Here is a 25,975-nt window from a genome sequence, read left to right as displayed (position 1 = left end):
ATGTTGCTCAAAGAACTGGGAATGAATAAATGCAGAAACACCAAATTGTCTACTAACATGTAACTAGGCAGACAGGGTTGGGGGAGTTGCATGTAGAGGAAATAGCATATGCCCAGGCTTTTATAACTTCAGCAAGTGGGAAAAGTACTAAGGAATGAGTAAAGACCAGTAAAATTAATGCAGAGAGAGAGAAAGAGCACATAACAGGTAAAAGATAACCTGGAAACTACGTAGGGTTCAAACTGTATAAAGATTTGTAGCTCATGTAAAGGAAACAGGAAATAATTGAAGGATGTTCAGAAGGTTGTGTGGCATATTCCTAACGTACTGAGTATTTTGTTAATTGGCATATTTCATGTCGAATTATGTGACTATATTTAGAAAATAAGCATATTAACTTTTAGAGATAAATCAATTTCATTTTTAGAAAACAATTGACAAAAAAGTAGTGTTCCTATTAATAGTAGTTCTAAATGACTACGCAATCTATTTTATAGTTACCAGTGCAATGTTCTTGCTACATAATTGAAGATAATAGAATATGATTATATGTTTATAATATTGATTGTGTTCATTTTCACCTAGATTTCTATGAAAAATATCTATAAATATGTCCTTACACTAAGGAAAATAATATGTGTTTTGCCAGATTATTGATTCTATAGTAAGAATTTTTACTCGTATATTATGCCATTTCTAGAAACCAATTTTGATATCAGTGGATTATATTCAAGAGGAAGCTAGCAATGACTGATGTTGAAAGAGCTGGAAAAACTGCTAAGAACCAAGGGAAAAATTTTTTTTCAGAAAATAATAAAGATGCACGATTTTTCTTTTCATGAGGAAGTTCACATTGTAAGAAGAGTAAAAACACTTCCGTTGATTTATTTAATTCACTGCAAGTTGAAGCTTGGGATTTCATTTAATTATTAACTGGAGCTCCAGTGCGGTAGCTACAATGTTTGCTTTAATGCATGTTTTCTTGAGAAGGTAAATTCTTTAAGCTTTAACATAGGTAATGAGTAACATAATTTTCTAATTAAAATAATATTAATGTGTTCAGGTAAATTATTTATTCTCCCAAAGCTGAATAATACAGTTTATAATCTGTGTGAAAATTTACAAGTGACCCAATGGGTAGTTGAAACTTGTAAACAACAGATGTTGCACAGCATCCAGCCACATCATTAGCAGAAATTACATGAATTGAAAAAAATAAAAAAAACACCTTGGTGCTTAAACAAGTTTTATTGTGAATAAAAACTTTTATCTAATAACTCAAAATGAGGATGATAATCTATCCTATTATCTTTATCATCATACTTTCCATAAATTATCTAATAAATATCTGTTTCATAATATGAGTTTTAGATGGTGCATAACTAAATAATTATGCTAATGGTGTATGTCTTCAAATTCACAAACACTTGTATGAGCTTAATAGGTAAAAGTCCTTCCTAGCCAATTTTCTGACTTTCAGAATATGTAGACATATTTGGTTTATACTTATTAATGCTTTTCATCTAATATTTCTGGTTGCCCCATTTCTGGGCAAATATTGCATTGCACTTCGATGCTCCTTTTGGGCTTTAGTGGGGCCGTGTGACTAAGGCCAATAGTTTGTGAACTGACCAGAGTGTTTAATCACCCACTGGTGGGAGCCCCTTCAACAACCCCTGGTTTTCCTGGTGTGACAAGGGGTAATGGCTTTTCACTGGCTGAGTCCTTGCTAGGAAAGAAGAGGAGTCTTTCTTCTTCCTGTTGGGCCCAGTCAGAGTCACAGGGCATGAGAGCTCCCCCTGCTGGTCTCCCAACTCTATTTAACTGAGGTTTCTGTTTATTTTTATAGCAGGAATAATAAATAATGGAGAAGTCCACCCAGTCAGGGACTTATGGCTTGAGAAGAAAACTGTTTTTCAACTCTAAGGAGCAAGCAGTAAAGTTACAAATGACTGTTTTGGGTAACAGAGGCCAATTAAAACTTCATCTTGTAGCAAGGAAGGCGTGTACTCTCTAATCAAATATGGCTGGGGGTGTGCGGGGGGGTGGGGTGGGGGGGTGGGGTGGGGGATGGGTAATGAAAAAGGCGAAGCCATAGCACAGAGCAAAACCTCACAAAGAACAACCAGGTTTAGAGACATTCAGGTACAAAGACATAACATCAAATGGGGCCACGTATGTTTGAAAATTTAGAAATTTTCAATTTTTATAAATGCAATATGGTGCGTATAATTTCCATTGCATAGAGCCATGGGGAAGGAGGTCAGGACATCACGGTGTCCTCAAACACATACACAGTTCTACACTGAGATCTGTGTATATTGTCACTAGGTCAGGTTTTCCTGTTAAAGACGTTTCGTTTTCAGACTTCCGGGAGTTTCAGCACTATGGATAAGAGATGTGGACATACCGTTCTCCTGAGCAAAGCAGTGACTAACACTTGGAAGCAGGAAGAGCCTGCAGTGAAAATGCAAAACCCTGGAGGAATATCAGCAGGTGTGAGAATAAACCAAGGACTTGATCTTTTGTAACACAGCATTTTCCTGAGCCCAAGACCATCAAGGGGGACAGGATAAAGGTAAGGACCATAATTCCATGGTTCCCAGAGAGAGCTGGGTTCCTCTGTGGGAAAAAATGTGCAGCTCCTTCCCATGATGTAATTATGGTCTTAGGAAATCCTATTGTGCTTTTTAAGTCCTCAAAATACTCTGGGCTGAATTTTTCACATTATCTGAGGGCGGGAGTAAGTTCAGAGAAGAATGAGGACAATTGGGAGTGGAGACTTCTTCTGCAGCCCCCGATGAATACTGGCAACTGCAAGGCTTATACATCATCATCCCACAGGAGTTGAACTTCTAACACGGAGGAAAATGCTGCCTCTCCACGGAATACCACTATGATGCGCAGAATGTATTGAGCTGAGAGTGGGCAAAATACCAGCTTGCCTAGGAAAATCTATTAACCAGGGAGAGGAAGACAAAGTACCATGCAGACTAGGAAAAGCCAAGTGATGGGGGAATTCATGAGAAGACATGAATTAGAATAAGCAACCAATGAGTCCACTAAATCAAAAGAACACTTAAGGATATTCCCTTAGAACATAAATATATGCTCTGCAACTCAAAATATCAGTGTCTAAATTTAAAATAAATCATCATACTGAAAGCATGGTAACAATAAAAAATGAAATGCAGTACAGTTAAAACAGGTCAAATAATCAAAAGTAAAATGTAAAAAGGTGGAATTAATGAGAGAGGAGTAAGGGAAAAAAGAAACAGATGACACAGTGGCAAAATATAGAATGAAAAAAAAATCCCCTAACAGATTTAAGTGTCCATGTTGGATAGGCTCACTAATTTACCTAAATATTGATGAAAAGTGGAACACATTTACACATATCCTGGAAAATGGGTTATTTTTCGTAAAGATTAGGTCAGCAGTTCTCAAACATATTGGTTTTAGAAAACCAAGCGTTTAGTTTTCAGAAAGCCTTTCCACTCTTATGTACCATTAGTGATCCAGAAGAGTTTTTTTGTTTATGCGCTTTATGTCTATTAATATGTACTGTATTGGAAATTAAAATTAAAGATTTCAAAAATAATATATTTACTAACTTATTTAAAAATAAAATGATACATTTGGTACCTTGTTCACATAAAATATATTTTAAAGAAGAAAAAACTGTATTTTTCCAAAGAAATGTCAGTGAGAAGAGTGATAGCTCATATTTTTGCAAATCTCTTTAATGTCTGGTTTATCAGAAAGCAGCTGATTTCATGTCTGTTTCTTCATTCAATCTGTTGTGATTCATTATTTTGGTTGCAGCACATGAAAAGAAATTTGACTTCACATAGAAACATACCTGGAAAAGTGAGGGTGTTTTAAACCTTTCCAGATAATTGTTGATTTTTTTTTTTTGTAACTACACCAAAATTTGATAAGTGACAATTTCTCAAAGGCTAGTTGTTGTGTAAAATCTAAGTCCATATCAATAAACTTTTCATACTCTATTACATTAAAGTTCACTGGTCTCTCTTGTATTTTTTTTTCTCTTGCATTTTGACTAGATCTTTTATTTATGCACAGATTTGTACCATCATGCACCCATCACTTGGAAAATACTGCCTAACTATGAATCTTCCAAACAGTTACCTGTTTTATGATACATTATCAAAATACATACTCACACACACTAAAATCATTTTTTTAAATGTCTTTGAGTATTGTGAAGCTGCCAGCTGTCACTGGGGACACAAGTTTTCCAAAATTCTAATTTTTCCCTGAAATCCCAAATTTTATCATCACCAGTAAATACTGTCAGGTGTTTACTTTTGGCCAAATATTCATGTTTGAATAACCATCATTTGTCTTTCAGTCATTCTTTCAAAGACAAACGGTGTTTCATGAAAAAAGCAGCTAGTTCAGCTGACGGCTCACACAGTTGCATGAGTGTTTTTGCTGTGGGTAACAATTATGTCAGTATGTAGTAGAAATGCTTCATGCTTTGTTCCTATGTCTTTACATAGACTATTAAAGAGATATATTCACAAAGGTCAAAGTTTGATAGCATTTAGTATTCCTTTGAAAGTGGTTGGATCTCAGGAACACCCTGAAAGTGTCTTTGGGGCCCTCAATGGTTCACAATGAGAACCCCCAGAAAGGAGACATCCCACCCCTCTCCTACCCCACAGCAAAGCAGAGAAGTTAAATAACACAGAAATGTATTCCTTTCCCACACACCAATCTTGGCCAATGTCATCTGGAAAGGGAATTCTTTATCCTGAGATAAATCAGGAAGCTCATTTCTGCCATACTGTGGTTAACACCATCCTCAAAGAAGTGGTCTCCATCAGTATGACTGCTCCCTTATCCATGTTGCAGCTTGTGGGAAGAGGAAAGAAAAGTTCATGGACAATTATTTTGTTTGTAAATCTTTAAAGTGGAAGTCTCACAACTTTCCAATCCTGTTCCGTTGACAACAACTTGGTTCAGCCTAGTTACTCGAAGAGCCAGAAAACTAGGTGCTATGCATATGCCTCAGAAAAGGAAAAGATGGGTTTTGAGTGTGTGTGTGTGTGTGTTTGTGTGTGTGTGTGTGTGTGTATCTTGGTGGAGGAAGGGGATAGATTGGCAATCCCCCATGATTTTTGAATTTCAAGCATTTTTTTTTAAATCAGAAACTTCCAGCTAAATGAAACAATTTATATTTCAAAGAAATATATAAAATATGGTAGTTTAAAAATTAGTTTAGTAGATTACCGGGCAAAAAGAACCATAGAATCTTACTGGCAGACAACTTATTTACTTGTTAGTTGAAAGAAAAACTAGGGACTCTCAGTTTTGGTTACCTCATCTAAGAAAAGTACTTCAGAAAATGCTGTAAACAACTCTAAGTGACTCAAAAATAGACACTTTAAGAGAAGAGAAAATGAAAGAAGAAAAAGTAGTGACTGATGACATTTTATATGTAATTAATGCAATAATAGTGTGCTTGGAATTTTGTACTATCAACGCTGAGCAATATTTGTGACATGGTGTATTCATGTAGCAAAGGAAAGAATAAAACTAAACTACTGTAAATAGCACAATAACATTTTAGAGAAAAACAGATGGAACCTATGAGCTGGAGCAAGGGGAAATGAATACACTCTTTTGAGATTGAAATCTCTTAAATAAGGTAAAATATTATTTTGTGTGATGATAAAAGACAATTTTCTTGGAGGACATATTCCTCATAAAACTGTAAACACCAAAGCATTTAGCATTCCAAACATAAAGCCCAATTGATTAGAAATTCAGGACAACTTGATAAAAATAGAATGATACTCAGGTAATGGAATATATCTTTTTCAGAATTAGAAAGCTCTAGTAGGAATAAATAAATGAGAACATATAGGAATTGAATACTGTAATAAACTCCACTCAAACATAAATATCTGATTTGCATTCTATGAATATTGAATACATGTATATTTTATTAGTGTTTAAGCAACACTTACAAAATTGATCATGTACTTAGCTGTACGTCTTAAAGTTTTTTAAAAAGTGCATATTTCAAAGGCTACAACCACGGTCATAAATTTAACAACTTAGAAATAAATTGTAAAACTACAATATAAAAATTTGAACTGCTTTAATATAAGAAACACAGTTATATATAATGACCTGAATCCAAAAAGGAAATTCTCCTGACATTACAGTCTTCAGGAAAGTCAATAAAAGGGAATATAATTAGTAACAAAACTGATGACAGATCACTTGAAAATGTTTTAAAAACTTTTGTATTTAAAACTGACTAAAAATAATTTGGGTAAATCCTTGTCTTGTGTTAGCTAGCTTTGCTGCACTAACAAATAAGCCTAAAAATCTTAGTGGCTTACAACATCTAAGATTACTTTCTTGCTGATATCTTAGGACTGTATTGGCTGTAGCTCTTCTCCAGGCTACATGGACTGAATTCGGGGACTCAGGTTGAGGTATCAGTAACCACCTGGGGAGTGCCATTTTCATGGCCCAGGGAGAAGCAACAAACACACAACTGCATTTAAAGCATTTGCTTTCACTTTGCCATTCAGATATTATTTGCTGAACAAATCACATGTGGCCAGTGACATACACATTACTTATTCAGAGGCACTGAAATTTGCCAGACAAGGACAGGGAAATATCATCCATTTACAGGGATAGGAAAGGAGAGAATGATTTTGAAAAATAAAATAATCTTTCAGGTATCTGACATTCAAAAACTCAACATAAACCAAAATTAGCTGGGAGAGAGTGCACTAAAAATTAAAGCTAAAATTAATATAAAAGAATAGTATGTTAGAAATGAGAAAGAATACATCGCCATGGGTACAGAAGTGATTGATTCAATCATATTAATATAATTTACTACCTGTGAATTTATGGAAACAAATTTAAGAACTAGTGAAACACATAATGCCCAACAAAATTTATCAAATTATTAAAGAAGTATAAAACTTTGCTAAACTAATTACTAGATAGATTAATGTTAACCTATAAATAATGTTTTCACAGCTGAGATATGTCTAATCTTTAAAAAAGAAATGTTACTTAACTATCTCCAGAAACAATCATTTTATACTGATTGAAGAACTTTATACCAAAAACTTTATATCATTAAAAATGGGAAATTGTAGATCGTTTTAATTATAGATATATATTCAAATTTTAAATAAATTCTTACCAAATATGGTCAAGTAGAGTGTCAGAATAATTACAATCTATTTTTTAATGGAAGGATAAAGTCAATATTAGAAAAATCATCATGATAAGTTATTATATCATGAAATTAATGGTATAAAAAAGTCATGATATATTAATAGGTGCTTATAAAGAGCTTGCCAACGTCCGGGAAACTTTCCTCACACAGGCTTAAGTAGCATAGAGATAGAAGAAATTAATTACATATTATGATTCTAAACAGAAAATTAGGCTCCTTTTGCAAAGATAATGCTTTATTATAACCCACTCCAAATCTCAGTGGCTTCCAACAACCACATTTATTTTCCTATTGTGATGGTTAATTTTACTTGTTAAGTTGACTAGGCTGAAGTTGTTTGGTCAACACTAGTCCAGATTTGCTGTGAAGGTATTTGTAGAAGAGATCAACATTTATAATCTGTCAACTGGAAGTAAAGCAGATTACCCTCTGTGATGTGGGTGGCCTCATCCAATCACTTGGAGGCTTTAAGAGCAAAGACTGAGATTTCTTAAAGAAGAAATCTCAAAACTGCCTAGAAATCCTGCCTGTGTTTCCATCCTGCTGGTCTGCACAACAAATTTCAGACTTGCCAGCACTCAAAATCATAATCCTTTATAATCAATCCTTCTTTCTCTGTCTCTATCTCTCTGTTTCTGTCTCTCTCTCCTCTACATATCCTAATATAGAATATATATAGGTATATATTAATTCATATATACCTATGAATTCATAGAACATCATATAGGATATATATGTATTTATGTATTTATATGGATATATATATGAACTCTATCTGGGATATGTATATGAAATATACCTGGGATACCAATATCACATTGGTTCTGTTTCTCTCAGCTTCAGGTCTACCACACATGAATTCACCCCAAGCCCCACTTGAAGGGGCAGTGGATTCTTACTTACAAGTCTGCCAAAAGACAAGGCAAAACACTACACAATCCCATTTAAAGCCTCTGTTTGAATTGCATCTCATCGTATCTCTGTCCAAAGCACATCTTTGGCCAAGACAAAATCAGAGGGATGGGCAAGTTCACATCAACTATGGAAGAAGGAGGGATTTTTTTAAGAGAAGCCTACACATGACAGTACCAGCATTAAGATATCAATTTTTGTATAAATGAGGGAAAAGAGGAATTTCTTATATCATAATTATTTGTTATTAGTTGGGAAATTTTGATTAATAAAATAAGATGGTAAAGTAAAATACGTGTTTTTAAAAAAAAGTCAAAAATAATACGAAACATCATTAATTTTTGCTAGGTTAATTTGCTTTTGGAGAAATCCATTTTATGGTAAATTACACTAAGAACAGGATAATTATTAGCATTTGGCTGGGTGGCTGAAAAATATAGATAAATAAGCATACTTTACAATTTTTGCATTGAAAATGATCAGCTTGTATGAAATGTAAAAATGATTGCATTGCAAAGTGACAAAGAATCTTAAAAAATAATTAGAATTAAATTCAACAGTAAAGCTCTGGACTTTAAAAAAAAAGTATTGAGTTTTAACGGAAGACCTGAACAGGTAAAAATCTATACCATAATTTTGGAAGGGAATATTTAGTATATATAAAATATTCAATCATAAGTATACAAATTAGTACTTGTAAATATATTTGATACTATTCTACTTAGCATCTCAAATTTTAAATTAATCGATATTTCAATTTTATGTGAACAAGATGTATTAGAAAATTGTCAAAAATACTTTAGAATAAAATATGATGAAAAAGATTTTTCTAACTAGATGATAAATTTTTGAGAATGAGAACTATAATATTAACATTGACCAAAATAACTTCAGGGCAGAATAGAAATATTCCATTAATATTTTATTAATATTTTTTGATCTTTCCTATTGCCTTGAACTTTAGGGACAAGTGGAGAGTCTGATGTTAGCAGTATGAGTTAACTTGTCCTGGCTCTGTTTAGCTAGGTCTTCAAGAAAAATGAGCACAGAAAAGAACTGCCAGACTGAAAAGGGGTAGGATTTACAAATGCAATGCAATTTTTTTTTAAGAACTTTTATTGAGATACAGTTAACAGACAATAAACTGCATATATTTAGAGTGTACAATTTGGTATCCCAATCTCCCAATTCATTCCCCCCCAACCCTTCCCACTTTCCCCACTTGGTGTCCATATATTTGTTCTGTACATCTGTGTCTCTATTTCTGCCTTGCAAACCTGTTGATACAAATGCATTGTATTTTTAAATGAGAAAAGCAAAGTATGGAGATGTGCATATAATAAATTACTTATTATAATTTTTGTAAAACAGAAAATGTCAAGGAGTCTATGCATTCATAAAATTAGTTGCATTGGGTATATGTGAGTAATAAAAAAAGATGCGTGATGTGGAAGGATCCTGGTCCTGTTAGTTACTTTGATGGAGGAAGAGACGAAGTTAAGCAAAAACAAGAGTAACAAAAAAGACCCCTAATGTTCTAGTAAAAGAGATCATGCCAAAGCCTCCCTAACCCATCATTTGCAGCAGTGAAGGGTGACTGAACCTGAGGACATTCCAGAAGGCAGGTGGGAGCAACCACTGTGGACTGTATTTCATTCTCCCTGTTTAAAGGTCAGGCTGAACAGACCTTCTGAGAGAAATCTGCTCCTCATTTAAGCACCCTTACCAGACACAGGAAGTGATGGACAGAAATAAAATTCCTCTTCTCAGATTCCCCTTAACTAAGACTTTCTCAGATGCCACAGGAAACAAATTCCATTCAATTGCAATCAGTTACACTCACCATCACAGTGTGTACTAAGGGCTCATTACACTCCAGTCAATGTACTAAGCGTGGGGGAGGGAATGTTGAATAAAGCAAGCACAGTTCCTGTCATTTCAGCATAATTCAGAGTACAGAATGACAGTAATCAAACAATTACAATAAACTCAGGAAGGCTCTGATAGTGTAAATGCACAGTGTTCAGAAGCACGTAATCGGGGCACGTATGTCAATTTAAGTGGGTCAATGAGGTTTTCCCAGAAAAAGTGGGTCAAATCTGAGACCTAAATGGTGAATATATGTACTTTGTGGGTATCAAGCATGACTCCACAAATATGGTTCATGAACCAATACCACACTTCAAGTATTTCCCCTTCATTCTAGAATGAAAAATACATCAACTTCAGGCCATGAAAAAAATACAGTATAAAAGTAAATTCAGTTGAAGCCAGGATTATCACTGCAGAGAAAGACTATATGGTAAAAGATAACAAATAGAACTTTCAAAGCCCTTGCTTTTACCTTATTATAAGAATCAAGTAAATGTGTATTGCAAAAACAAAAGAATGACGGGGATATGTGTATAAAAACAGATGATTGAACCTGGTGTACCCCCCCCCAAAAATAAAATAAATGGTGTAACATACAAAAAAAAAAAAAACAAAAGAACGTCAGGAGTACAAATTCATTTACAGAGAGGAAACACATTCAAATGGGAAGAATTTCTGTTATGAAGTAGAAATAAAAAGTTGCCATTAATGATAAAAGTTATAACACATCAAAATATTTCAGATATATTTATTATTTAAACCTCAGAAACCCTATGGTATAGGTAATGTGTTAGAAAAATCAAAATGCAATAGTAGAATTTAAATTTGGGCCAAAAGCACTAAAAAGACAAATTAACATAGAACCATTCATTGAGTTCAAACTTGTAACTCTCCTTCTCCAAGCAAAAGTATAGGACAAAGAAGAAAATAATGAAATAAGAAATTATAAGTACAAAAATGGAATAAGAAATTCAGCAAGAAGAGTTCAGGCAGACAGGATTGAAAAATAATCACCCATTTTATGGAAGAATGCTTAGACACCTGAATCTGGAGATGAAAGTGTTGATTTGGAGGAAATATCCCGAAGCCATATAATAAGTACTGTGAATTTTGGAAATCCAGGAATAAAGAGAGAAACCTACAAACCTCTAAGTAAAAAGAGTGCTTACCCAGACAATTACACTTATTATACGTATTGACAATATGGGAAGAGTAAATATAACGTCTCAATTTCTCAGTTATGAGTAGCACAAAGTGGCTGGAACAACTGGTCTCATTCTGAAGATAATTAAGACTGCTATCAACAGGACTGCAAGCAGTAACACTGACCTCAAACACACCCCTTTCCCTGCTCCCAGAGTCTCTTAGTCACTGTAATAAGTTCCAGGGGTACCAATAGGTCTTACTTCAGACAATTCATATATAGCCTGAGACCAGTCTCTATTCCTTATGACCAAAGGAAGAGTGTTTAGAGACTGGCTGATCTTTGGTGTATTGTCAATAATTACAAGGGACACAAAATGAGCCAATAAGCAACTCCCATCCCCGATGGAAACAGTCCATGGCCACTCGCCCTGTATATAAACATATAACCCAAAGAGGCACAGGTCATTTCCGTTTGGGATTTGCTGTTAAACTTGATTTGATCGGGTGTGGTCGATTTGACAGGAGAGAGTGAAGACAATGCCCCTGCGTGGCCTCTTTCGCCACAGGAGATATGGGCCACCCTTTTGCGCGAGTCACAAGCCTGGTGTACAGTGGTGGCTTTGCATCAGAAACATAAGGCTTTACTTTGTGCTCAGCCTGTGGGGGCGATGTGTTGCCATGTCCAGTGCGCTGATGATTCAGCAGGCAATCGTGGCAAAATGGGCAGCACAAGCTTGATCAGCAGCTTGGTTCCAGCTGGTCTCCTCTCTATCCACATGTGAGCATCTCTGTGAGCACCTAGCTGCTCAGTCCACAGTCCTGGTCTTGACCCCAAACAGGGGCATTTGAAACTGCTGGTCTGTAGACGTCCCAGGGGCAGACCAGATGGCTGTGACATTGACCACAGCCCAAGTGTTATAATAAAACCCGACAGGTCCTTTGGAGTATTTTCTAAGGCAAGGAAAATGACTGTTAATTGATCCCATTGTGCTGCTGACTGGCTCTTAGAACAGCTGGCCTTCTAGCGCTCTCACTGGGGCCGGATGGCTACTACTACCCAAAGACAACAGCAGCTTTTACCTTAACCACACCATCAGTTAACCAAGCCCAGACATTTAGGGGAATCTCTGTACATCAAGGTCCTCACCGAGCTAATGATTTTGTTTCAAAAGTGCAGTGAGGGATAAAGCTTCCCCAAAGATGAAACTGCTACTTTTCCTTTCTATCCTTCATAGCATGAGCTGATGCTAGTCCAGGCTGGCTTGTGCTCTTGGATGTAGAATTTCCATTTCCCACCGAAGACTATCGGTCCTTTCCCTTGTTAGTTCTTGAATCCCCGTTGACTCACCCCAAAATGGGCTCAGTGCGTCCGGGGATCAGAGTAACAGTGGCCTTTTTTTAAGCTGCCTACTTGGGGGCTGTATCAGGCAGGTGGCGCTCTTCTACTGGAGAATGGCTTCTTGGATGCAGCAGCCATTGCATCTCTAAAACTGTGATTCCTCTTTGTCTTCCTGAGATTCTGTGTTGCTTTTGCTGTACCATCCTGGAGTAAACCTCTCTGCATGCCTACATGTAGCTGTCCCTGGATTAGGAGAATTCTTTCTTATGCTTAATGGATGGGAAGAGAAAGCTTGTAAATGACAGTAAAGTAACTATTACATTCAGTGAAATGTACATCAAAAAGCCCTTTCAATATCCTTCCTTGCCCCACAACAACATCACTTAAACTTCTCACCACTGCAAATCCCCATTAATTGAAGTGAATAATTCACTCTCTACAAGAACACAGACCAAATAGTTTGATATATGCTTGAATTTGGACGGCAGCAGGTAGTATTCCTGGGTGGAGAATTTGAGGAGTGAAGGGCAGGGGTGGGGGAAAGTGGTAGGAGGGAACTTTATTTCTACCCTTTGGCCACCTCCTCTCTGCCTTTGCACAGGGCACCACAGCTTTGCCCTTCGTCCTCGGTGTCTTTGCCACTCTGGTTTCCAACACTCTCTTTTCTCCCGAGACCTGGTGAGAAGATGACAAAAGAGTCCGAATGCAACACACACATTAAAGTTTGAGTCCCTGCCTTCTTCAGGTTCCCATGCATAGCCAGAAGGGTGCACATAGCTCTCAGTGTTCCTTGGAAGCAGGGAGATCTTGGCCTCATCATCTTTCTTCTTAGAGTGATGAGATCAACGCAGAAGGGTGGAGAGATCAAGGGGAGAGCGTGACTCCACGCTGCGGTATAGGCTTTGCATCTGCTTTCTGTTTAGAATGACCACCCATTTGGTCTCAACCAAAAGAACTTCTAATGTGTTTTGCTCAATCAAAGCTCAGTATTGAGTTGCATCTTCCTCATCACTGACACCCTTTATTCCACCACTGGGCACTCCTTGGTCCAGCAGTCGCAACCATATTGCCTTTCAGGTGGGGCTGCAGGGCTTTCTGCCCCTCTGTCACGACAATGCCCCTTCCTTCTCCCACCTAGAGGAGTGGGAGAACAACCAAGGCACCATCGGTTGGGTTTGTTTCAGTTCTACCTCTAACCTTCAAGTTCTAGAACAGCAAAGACAGGGGCAAAGCCTTATTGCTCTTTCCCCCACCTCACCTGAGAACATTCTCTGCTGCTGGATACCAGAGAGTTTTCATAGGTCATCAATCCCAGCCTGTGAAGTCCTCATTCTTCTTCCAGAAAACCATTTCTCTATCAGCATCCCTTTATCATTGCCAAAACTGTTGCATCTGATATATGATTTTATTGATGTTTGATTTGATTTATTTGATCTTTGATTTGATTTTGAGCTATTAAATCAGCCTATCACAGTTTCATGGCCGGAGGCACAAAGACCTTGGTTACTCACTGGCACAGGAAGCAACATAAATACCACCTTTCCATTGGCTCCCCTTTACCCCAGAGTCCCAGAGTGGCCACACGGAGGGCCTCAGAGATGCTACACACATAGTGGGTTTGTGTGGCAGTTGAGAAACACTGAACTTGGGGACGTCTCCTCTTTCAAAGCAGTCAGGAATCAAGCTTGCCCTTTGCTAACTCATCTCTCACAGCTGCTTGCTGTGAACACAATTCCAAGAATCAGTGCAGGTAAAGAGCATTCAGCACCTTGTGTTTGTCTGCTCCAAGAGGTACTTTTGCTACTGCCCACAGAACTGCTGGGGACAGCGTTGCTTAGTTTTCTGCCACCACAGAACAAGCGCCTCCTCCTTCAGTTTCCAATAATATTTTCCTGACTTTCCTTTAAGCCCTTGCTATCACACTTGTCAATGTCCAGAACTCTAAAACTTCAAGGCTCTTCAAGTTTTGCCCTATCCTCAAAGTCCTCCCAGCTATACCTCACTGCCTGGTTCTAAAACCATTTGCATATTTTTAAATATTGATATTTGTTACAACATCACCTCATTGTATGAGTATACATGGCTAAATATATACATAGTAAATATATATTAGTTAGATATTGTTTTGCAACACATTTTCCCCATAGCTTAACAGATTAAACAACAGGTATTAATTATCTTGCACAGTACCTGAGGGTCAGGAGACTAGAGGTAGTTTAACTGGGTAACGTGGCTCAGCCTCCTGGTTGATCTCAGGACATGGTACTCAAGCTGTCAGCTGAGGCTGCCAAATCTGGAAGTTTGATCAGGGCTGGAGGATATACTTTCCCAATGGTTGACTCACATGGTTGTTGGTAGGAAGCATTAGGTCCTTCCCAGCTATTAGGAAAAGGACTTAGTTTCTCAGTATACAAGCCTCCCCTCAAAGCTGCCTGATGGTTCTCATGACACAGTGGCTGGCTTAGCCCAGAGCAACTGGTCTAAGAATGAAAGGCTGACTAGTATCAGAAGTAACTATTGCTTTGGGACCACGTGCTTCATTAGTAGTGAGGCACCAAGTTCATCCCCTTTAAAGGGAAAAGGGAATTAGTCTTCATCTCTTAAAAAAGTGAAATGCAAAGAAATTGTGGACATGTATTAAAACCACCACGGTGTATGAGTTTCTCAGGGTTTCTTTTATCAATCTTCTCTTGGTAACCATTTGTATTGTGTGTATTTTTTTAAATTTTTATAATAAAGCAATAAAGGATTGTTCTGATATGTCGTAAATAAAAGTTAACATGTGTCCATCAAAACTGTCTGAAGGTAAATTCCTATATTTCAACTTGGTTACTTTGTATTAAGTCTTTTGATATATATGAGAAAATTACCTCCCGAAAAAGTCTTAAAATAATGAAGGAAATTTCGGGCAAATGTGTGTACAAAATTGCAAACTATGAGGTTAGGCAAATGCATATTTTGCTTGAAGAATCATTAATAGCTTTTTTTTAAAGAAGAGGTTATTAATGTATATTGACAAATTGTCTTGTATGTGTCATGTATCTTGAATTTGAAATTTGTATAGGTAGGATTTAACACTAAAGAAATCTAAAGTTATGATTTTTTTCTAGGAAACTAAAAAATTTTAGTATTTGAACATAATGGATCAGTTACAGTCATTAAAAAATATTGGCAATCTCTAATTAACACAAGTATTTTTTAAAACTATTTCTTAATAGATGCCTTAAATTATTAGTCATTAATTCAAATCATTAATTTATATGACATATGTTTTTTTTTTGTTTTTTGTTTTTTTTTTATTTTATTTTATTTTTTTTTTGGGGGTACATCAGGTTCAATCATCTGTTTTTATACAAATATACCCGTATTCCCTCCCTTCCTTGACTCGCCCCCCCTCGAGTCCCCCCCACCCTCCCTGCCCCAGTCCTCTAAGGCATCTTCCATCCTCGAGTTGGACTCCCTTTGTTATACAACAACTTCCCACTGACTATTTTACAGTTGGTAGTATATATATGTCTGTGCTACTCTCTCGCTTCGTCTCAGCTTCCCCTTCACCCCCCGCCCCCTCCCATACCTTGAGTTCTCCAGTCCATTCTCTGTATCTGCATCCTTATTCTTGTCACTGAGTTCATCAGTACCATTTTTAGATTCCGTATATGTGAGTTAGCATACAATATTTGTCTTTCTCTTTCTGACTTACTTCACTATGTATGACAGATTGTAGTTCTATCCACCTCATTACATATAGCTCCATCTCATCCCTTTTTATAGCTGAGTAATATTCCATTGTATATATATGCCACATCTTCTGTATCCATTCATTTGTTGATGGGCATTTAGGTTGCTTCCATGTCCTGGCTATTGTAAATAGTGCTGCAATAAACATTATGGTACAAGTTTCTTTTGGGATTATGGTTTTCTTTGGGTATATGCCCAGGAGTGGGATTACTGGATCATATGGTAGTTCTATTTGTAGTTTTTTAAGGAACCTCCAAATAGTTTTCCATAGTGACTGTACCAACTTACATTCCCACCAACAGTGCAGGAGAGTTCCCTTTTCTCCACACCCTCTCCAACATTTGTGGTTTCCAGACTTTGTGATGATGGCCATTCTGATTGGTGTGAGGTGATACCTTATTGTGGCTTTGACTTGCATTTCTCTGATGATGAGTGATGTTGAGCATGTTTTCATGTGTTTGTTGGCCATCTGGATGTCTTCTTTGGAGAAATGTCTATTTAGGTCTTCTGCCCATTTGGGATTGGGTTATTTGCTTTTTTGGTGTTAAGCTTCATGAGCTGCTTGTATATTTTGGAGGTTAATCCTTTGTCCGTTGTTTCATAGGCAATTATTTTTTCCCATTCTGAGGGTTGCCTTTTAGTCTTGTTTATGGTTTCTTTTGCTGTGCAAAAGCTTTTAAGTTTCATGAGGTCCCATTCGTTTATTCTTGATTTTATTTCCATGATTCTAGGAGGTGGATCAAAAAGGATGTTGCTTTGATGGATGTCATAGAGTATTCTGCCTATGTTTTCCTCTAGGAGTTTTATAGTGTCTGGCCTTACATGTAGGTCTTTAATCCATTTGGAGTTTATTTTTGTGTATGGTGTTAGGAAGTGTTCTAATTTCATTCTTTTACATGTTGCTGTCCAATTTTCCCAGCACCACTTATTGAAGAGGCTGTCTTTTTTCCATTGTATACTCGTGCCTCCTTTGTCAAAGATAAGGTGCCCATATGTGTTTGGGCTTACTTGTGAGTTCTCTATTCTATTCCATTGATCTTCCTTTCTATTTTTGTGCCAGTACCATACTGTCTTGATCACTATGGCCTTGTAGTATAGTTTGAAGTCAGGAAGCCTGATTCCACCAACTCCATTTTTCCTTCTCAAGATTGCTTTGGCTATTCGGGGTCTTTTGCGTTTCCATACAAATCGTAAGATTTCTTGCTCTAGTTCTGTGAAAAATGCCATTGGTAATTTGATAGGGATTGCATTGAATCTGTAAATGGCTTTGGGTAGTACAGTCATTTTCACGATGTTGATTCTTCCAATCCAGGAACATGGGATGTCCCTCCATCTGTTTGTGTCGTCTTTGATTTCTTTCAGCAATGACTTAAAGTTTTCTGCGTACAGATCTTTTGCCTGCTTAGGCAGGTTTATTCCTAGGTATTTGATTCTTTTTGTTGCAATGGTGAATGGGAGAGTTTCCTTAATTTCTCTTTCTGCTCTTCTGTTGTTAGTGTATAGGAATGCAAGAGATTTCTGTGCATTAATTTTGTATCCTGCTACTTGACTAAACTCATCAATTAGTGCTAGCAGTTTTCTGGTAGAGTCTTTAGGGTTTTCTATATGTAATATCATGTCATCTGCAAAGAGTGACAATTTTACTTCTTCTTTTCCAATTTGGATTCCTTTAATTTCTTTTTCTTCTCTGATTGCTGTGGCTAACACTTCCAAAACTATGTTGAATAATAGTGGTGAGAGTGGACACCCTTGTCTTGTTCCTGTTCTTAGAGGGAATTCTTCCAGTTTTTCCCCATTGAGAACGATGTTGGCTTTTGGTTTGTCATATATGGCTTTGATTATGTTGAGGTAATTTCCTTCTATGCCCATTTTCTGGAGAGCTTTTATCATAAATGCATGTTGAACTTTGTCAAAAGCTTTTTCTGCATCTATTGAAATGATCATATGGTTTTTATCCTTCAAGTTGTTGATATGATGTATCACGTTGATTGATTTGCGTATATTGAAGAATCCTTGCATCCCAGGGATAAACCCCACTTGATCACGGTGTATGATTTTTTTAATGTGCTGTTGCAGTCTGTTAGCTAGTATTTTGTTGAGGATTTTTGCATCTATATTCATCAGTGATATTGGTCTGTAGTTTTCTTTTTTTGTGACATCTTTGCCTGGTTTTGGTATCAGGGTGATGGTGGCCTCGTAGAATGAGTTTGGGAGTGTTCCTCCTTCTGCAATATTTTGGAAGAGTTTGAGAAGGATAGGTGTTAACTCTTCTCGAAATGTTTGATAGAATTCGCCCGTGAACCCATCTGGTCCTGGGCTTTTGTGTGTTGGGAGATTTTTAATCACTGCCTCAATTTCCGTACTTGTGATTGGTCTGTTCATGGTTTCTATGTCTTCCTGGTTCAGTCTTGGAAGATTGTATTTTTCTAAGAATGTATCCATTTCTTCCAGGTTATCCAATTTATAGGCATATAGTTGCTTGTAGTAGTCTCTCATGATGTTTTGTATTTCTGAGGTGTCCGTTGTTACTTCTCCTTTTTCATTTCTAATTCTGTTGATTTGCATCTTCTCCCTTTTTTCTTGATGAGTCTGGCTAATGGTTTATCAATTTTGTTAATCTTCTCAAAGAACCAGCTTTTAGTTTTATTTATTTTTCTTATGGTTTCTTTCCTTTCTTTTTCATTTATTTCTGCTCTGATCTTGATGATTTCTTTCCTTCTGCTCACTTTGGGGTTTCTTTGTTCTTCTTTCTCTAGTTGTTTTAGGTGTAAGGTTAGGTTGTTTATTCGATCATTTTCTTGTTTCTTAAGGTAGGACTGTATTGCTATAAACTTCCCTCTTAGAACTGCTTTTGCTGCATCCCATAGGTTTTGGGTTGTTGTGTTTTCGTTGTCATTTGTTTCTAGATATTTTTTGATTTCCTCTTTGATTTCTTTAGTGATTCCTTGGTTGTTTAAGAGTGAATTGTTTAGCCTCCATGTGTTTGTATTTTTTGCAGTTTTTTTCCTGTAATTGATATCTAGTCTCATGGCGTTGTGGTCTGAGAAGATGCTTGATATGATTTCAATTTTCTTGAATTTGCTGAGGTTTGATTTGTGACCCAAGATGTGATCTATCCTGGAAAATGTTCTGTGTGCACTTGAGAAGAAAGTGTAGTCTGTCGTTTTTGGATGGAATGTCCTATAAATATCAGTTAAGTCGAGATGGTCTAATGTGTCATTTAAAGCTTGTGTGTCTTTGTTTATTTTTTGTTTGGATGATCTGTCCATTGATGTAAGTGGGGTGTTCAAGTCTCCCACTATTATTGTGTTCCTGTCGATGTCCCCTTATATAGCTGTTAGCATTTGCCTTATGTATTGAGGTGCTCCTATATTGGGGGCATAGATATTTACCATTGTGATATGTTCTTCTTGAATGGATCCCTTGATCATTACGTAGTGTCCTTCCTTGTCTCTTTTAATAGTCTTTACTTTCAAGTCTAATTTGTCTGATATGAGTATTGCTACTCCAGCTTTCTTTTCACTTCCATTTGCATGGAATATCTTTTTCCATCCCTTGACTTTCAGTCTATATGTATCCCTTGGTCTGAAGTGGGTTTCTTGTAGGCAGCATATAGAAGGGTCTTGTTTTTGTATCCATTCAGCCAGTCTGTGTCTTTTGGTTGGAGCATTTAATCCATTGACATTTAAAGTGATTATTGACATGTGTGTTCCAATGACCATTTTCTTAATTGTTTTGGGTTTGTATTTGTAGGTGTTTTCCTTTTCTTGTGTTTCCTACTTAGAGAAGTTCCTTTAGCACTTGTTGTAAGGCTGGTTTGGTGGTGCTGAATTCTCTTCACTTTTGCTTGTCTGGAAAGCTTTTGATTTCTCCCTCAAATCTGAAAGAGGTTCTTGCTGGGTAGAGTATTCTTGGCTGTAGGTTTCTCTCTTTCAGGACTTTCAGGATATCCTGCCATTCCCTTCTGGCCTGCAGAGTTTCTGTAGAAAGGTCAGCTGTTATCCTTATGGGTTTTCCCTTATATGTTGTTTGTTGCTTTTCTCTTGCTGCTTTTAATATTTTTTCTTTGTGTTTAATTGTCGTTAGTTTGATTAATATATGTCTTGGTGTATTTCTCCTTGGGTTTATTCTGTATGGGACTCTCTGTGCTTCTTGGACTTGGTTAATGATTTCCTTTCCCATGTTGGAGAAGTTTTCCACTATAACCTCTTCAAATATTTTCTCAGACCCTTTCTTGTTTTCTTCTTCTTCTGGGATGCCTATAATTCGAATGTTGGTACGCTTAATGTTATCACTGAGGTCTCTGAGACTGTCTTCTAGTCTTTTTATTCTTTTTTCTTTTTCTTGCTCTGTGGCAGTTATTTCCCCCATTCTATCTTCCAACTCACTTATTCGTTCTTCTGCCTCAGTCATTCTGCTGGTTAGAGCATCTAGAGTATTTTTAATTTCTGTTATTTTGTTATCCATTGCTGTTTGTTTTTCTGAGTTCTTATGAACTGTTTCTTGTACTTTCTCTATTTTGTTATCGAGATTTTGTATCATTTTTACTATCATGACTCTAAATTCTTTTTCAGGCATTTTTCCTATTTCCTCTTCATTTATTTGGTCTTGTGGGTTTTTTTCCTGCTCCTTTGACTGCATGGTGTTTCTTTGTTTCCTCATGGTTGTCCAGACTTTTGGGGTTACTTGTCCTGGCGATAGAAGTGTTTATAGAAGACTGTCCAAGCCTCAGACTAATGTCCAAGTATTGGATTAAACAAATATTCAGTCTAGGAAACACATACATATATAAGACACACAATTACTGAATCCGTTAGGACATAAGGCTCTAGAAAGACCTGACAGAACCCCAGTGTGCTATCAGATATTCAAAGAGAAACCCAGCAGAAATTGACAACTGAAACAGAACAAATCAGAGACAAAAGCAAAAGCAAACAAACAACAAATAACACCCTACACCTACAAACATCAATCCAGGGAGATTTTGTAAGCTAGGATCAAATATAGAAAAGAGCTGGAGTACCACCAGAGAGAATGGAGATTCTCAGAATGTAATTAGACAACTGTACTAAGAACTAAGATAAAGACAAAAGCCTAATATTAAATACCAAGACAGTGCGTCATCTGGAGAATAGAGCAAAGAGTCTGAGCAGACGGATAGTGTTGCTTATAAGTATGTTAAGATAAAATAAACTTAAAAAGGCTGGAAGAAAGGGGAACAGAAGAGCATACTGTGGTTGGAAATATGCAAATAAAAAGAAAGGAATAGAAATGTATAAAAGATAGGGATGAAAGGAAAGTATGAGAGATATTTTGTCCGTACTACCAAAAACTCAGCTAGATATAGAAGTATATAAAAAGGCAAAAAAAAAAAAAAAAAAGAATAAAAAAATATCATTAAAAAATTATGTTATGAAACTTGTAGATCCCTTAGGGCTAAGATCGTATTTAATAAATCCAAAAAAAAAAAAAATCCAGAACTGATCCCAGAATGGACCAGTTCAATAGGTATTGATACTACTATTTATGTTTCCTTAGCGTCTCAGCTGTAAGTGTCCTTCTCCTTGCCTTGGGTTTTTTTTTTGCGTTATTCTGTGACCAGCAGAGGTTCCTTTATTGTTTGTCTGTAAGCCTCGGTGTGTGGGGAGTGAGAGGGTACAATAGTGGCTCCTTCTCCTGGGAGTGAGTGAGCAGTGGCGCACTGTTGTTTCAGTCAGGCTTGGAGGTGCCTGTTGCAGAGGGCGCCGGTGGCTCAGGCGTACACAGAAAGTCTTAGCGTTGGGCCTCTCTTGGGGTTTTATTCTTATTGATGCTGTTGTTTTTTTTTTTTTTTTTCCTCTGGGCAGCCTCCCTGCTGCTGGCGTTGCAAGGGGTTTTAATCTAGCCCCGCCCGAGTGCCTGAGGGTGCTTGTTATCCCTGAGCACCTTAGGTGGCCCGCAGGGCTTCTCTCCACTGCCTGTTGCGGAGGCGCCGAAAGAGAGGGAGAGGCTATGCACGCGGCTCCTCCCCCCCGCCCGTGAGCCTGCAGCCTCTAGCTGCCATCATGGCCGGGCAGCTCTCAGGCACGGGCACTCCTCTCCGTGGACCTCCTCCCTCCTGTCCTCTGGGTCCGTCACCCTACCGGCAACAATGTTTCTCCCCCTGAACCAGCTCTCCGGTTCCCACGCTCCCGCTCCTGGACCCTCCGTTCAGCCGCGGATCGATGTCTCGGTCCGGGAACGCTGAGCTGCGCGGCGGACCCTCCGTATGTTTCTCACTCCCTCCCGTCTGCCACAGCTCCGCCGCTTCACCCTCTTTGAGCCCTCGTAGATGCCTCCCTACCGGCTATGTCGGGCTCCCCGCAGCCCTTTCTGGTGTCCGAGGCCATCTGCTCTAACATATGTTTTTAAACACACTACCATATGCATTTTGGCACTGAAACATCCAATGAAATAATTGATTTAATCTGTTATTAAAATATATGCTCATTTTCAGCACTGGATTGCATCCAAAACAGAATCCCAAGCACCTCACAAATAGGTAGCCTACCTCAAGACCACCAGTTTGGATGTTTGACCTGCTTTGTAGTTGCTCAACTTCTCTTCAAAGATAAAGAAACATCTAATGATACTTCAGTAAAGAGATAAGCACTGTGCACAGATTTATTCACAGTGGAAGCTGGTGTAAATAGCCCCTATTATCCTGTAGTCCTTTATAGAACTAGCCACACAGATAAGCTTCAAGCAAGTTTCATTTTATGTTATTTGGTAAGTTTCATTTTATGTTGTTTCAGGAACTAATGTTAAAGGCAAAAGCAAAAATGAGAGCCAAATGCACAGTGAAAACAGCATTGTAAAATTTCAGTTTACGGCTAATTTATTCACAAAAACCCATGTGATGATGTAGCATTTCAGGACATCTTCTGCTTCACATTACACTCCACAACTGCCATACTTTGCCAAATTTCCCAGCTCTCTTTATAGATTGTAAAATGGATTGCAAAACTGTGGGGAATTTAATGAAAGGGGGTATGAAAAGTCAACATAACAATTTTAAAGAAATATTCAATTGAGTGGAGCACTTTTCTAACTAAGGAAGAATTAGTGAAGAACCCATAGTCACTGTCCTCATGGATCATATAAAAAAATGAGTAAAGAATGTCACATGGTGATAAGAAAAATGAAGCATAAATTTCTAGGAGTAGGTTGATGGGATTATTGCAGTGGGTAATCAGAAGAATCCTTATGGAGAAGGTTCTGTTTAAACAAAGACTGAGAGATGTTAGGGAGTAAGTTATACATGTGTGCTGGCAGAGCCTTCCAGCAAATGCAAACCTCTGAGGCAACAAGGATGAAGCGGATTGTGGGAGAAGCTGGATTCAATTAAGAGGTCAGGACTTTGGCATGGCTCCAATGTCATGCCATTACTCCATGCTAAAGCTGAGATGCCTTCTAGACATCCAGGTAGAGCTATCAAGTACACAGGTAAACATCAAATTTGAAGTTCAGTGACAAGGTATGGAGAAAAGATATATTACTTTATTAAATATGGGTTTCTAAAAATAGACATTTTTATTTTTCTCTTGATCAGATGAAGATTCAGATCTCAATACTCCATAGAGTGGCATATGTAGTATATTAGATTATACAATCTGATGTGTAATATATATATATATATATATATATATATATCAGGTGTTTTTGTCATTGTGTTTCCTTCTGTTATGTCTTGCCTACTGGGAAAACAATATGGAGGTTTTATTGGAGTGGAATGATGGCTAATTTTATATGTCAACCTGGCTAGGTTATGGTGCCCATTTGTTTGGTCAAACACTAGTAAAGAAGTAATGTGAAGGTATTTTGTAGATGTGACTAGCATCTACAATTAGTTGATTTCAATAAAAAGAAACTACCCTCCACAATGTGGGTGAGTCTTATTCAATCAGTTGAAGGCCCTTAAGAGTAAACATTAAAGTTTCACTGGCCAAGAAGAAATTTTGCCTTAAGACTGCAGTATAGAAATTCTGCTTGAGTTTTCAGTCTGCCAGGCTTCTGACTCAAGGCTGTCTCAAATCCTGTCTGAGATTCCAGCCTGAGGGCCTGCCGCACAGATTTTGGACTTGCTACCTCCAGAATTTTCTGTGAGCCACTTTATAAAATCTCTTTATAAAAGTGGTTTTTTAAAAAATATTTATTTATTTATTTATTTATTTGGTTGTGCCAGGTCTTAGTTGCAGCTCTTGGGCTCCTTAGTTGCAGGAGGCTCCTTAATTGCAGCATGTGGGCTCCTTAGTTGTGCCATGCAAACTCTTAGTTGCAGCATGCATATGGGATCTAGTTGCCTGACCAGGCCCCCTGCATTGGCCCCACTGCCCCACCAGGGAAGTCCCAAGAGATTTATTTTAATGATAAGTATATTATCCCATTGCTTCTCTTTCTCTGGCAATCTCAGATTGATACAAGTAGACAAATCAGGTGCCTAGTTTTTATTATTCTTTCTTTCTCTCTTGATTGCATAACACAGTGCTTGATACATAGTATGGATTGCTTTTAGGGACTGGAAGGTATGGTGATACACCAAAATGCCTTAAAGTTCTACATTATTATGCGCTCCTAGACTCAGTATAATTATACATATCCATCAACCAGTATATAATGTTCAACACAGAGTGTGTACCTAATAAATATTTGTGAATGCTAAATCTGTTATTAAGTTAGCAATCATTATCATTTGTTTTATTTTCCCTAGAACGTGGTACATCAAAGGAAGGATGGAAGTAAGATTATAGATCTAAAAGCCTGAGATAGAGTCAAGCTCATGCAACCATTGATATAAACAATAATAACAAATATTATTCACTGAAAACCTTAATAATATCCATCCTAACACATTTTTAAAATGCCAGTAATATTTGCATAATGTATAAAGTAAAAATAGTTAAATTACTAAAGTGAAATATTTCATTCATTTATATTAAATATATATATGATATATAAAATATATATCATATATAATAATATAAAATATATTCATTCATTCATTTCATTTATATTAAACTGATTATTTAATATGAAATATCATGTGTAATTTTCAAGTGAATTGTCTGTTTGTATGATGCATAACAAATCTGTGACAAATGTAGATAGGAATTACTCTACCCCATATGGAAAAAAACAGCAAATTTTGAAAGTAACAGAAATAAAAAACATTTTAAATGACTTTTTCTTTTACACAGTTGTTTACCATAAGATTTGCTACAATGTTAAGAATATGATCTATTAACAACATAGTATCTACATGAATGTTCCTTTTACTTTTCTACTTGCCTTTTTATTTTTCCCTCCAACCCATATAATTATACGCAAGAAGTTTTCTAATTTATTCACTTTTATTACTCTATCAGAATCAGTTCTGAGCACCTTATCTCACCAAACATCCCACTTTTTCAGTAATTGACAACTGAACCATTATGTACTGTGAGTTTTCCAAATAATGGCCTGGCCCAGAACTGAGTTAACTGCTGTTTGTTAACTCAGTCATTCTCAAATCATTAATTTTGTATTTATTTGCGGAAAATAATAACAAATGGCACCTGAAATAAATTTTAACAGTATATTTTCTTTAAGATTCTAATTAAAAATATACACATTAATTTATGATTTTAATTTTTTACATTGATTATCCACAGCAAAATAAGCAACTTTTCTTACAATTAACCCCAAACTGTATACAAGTGGGTAGCAGA

This window comes from Hippopotamus amphibius, chromosome 15 (assembly GCF_030028045.1).
Source record: "Hippopotamus amphibius kiboko isolate mHipAmp2 chromosome 15, mHipAmp2.hap2, whole genome shotgun sequence".
Taxonomy (NCBI): domain Eukaryota; kingdom Metazoa; phylum Chordata; class Mammalia; order Artiodactyla; family Hippopotamidae; genus Hippopotamus; species Hippopotamus amphibius.
The sequence above is the reverse complement of the archived record's forward strand: the minus strand, read 5'-3'. Positions refer to the sequence as shown.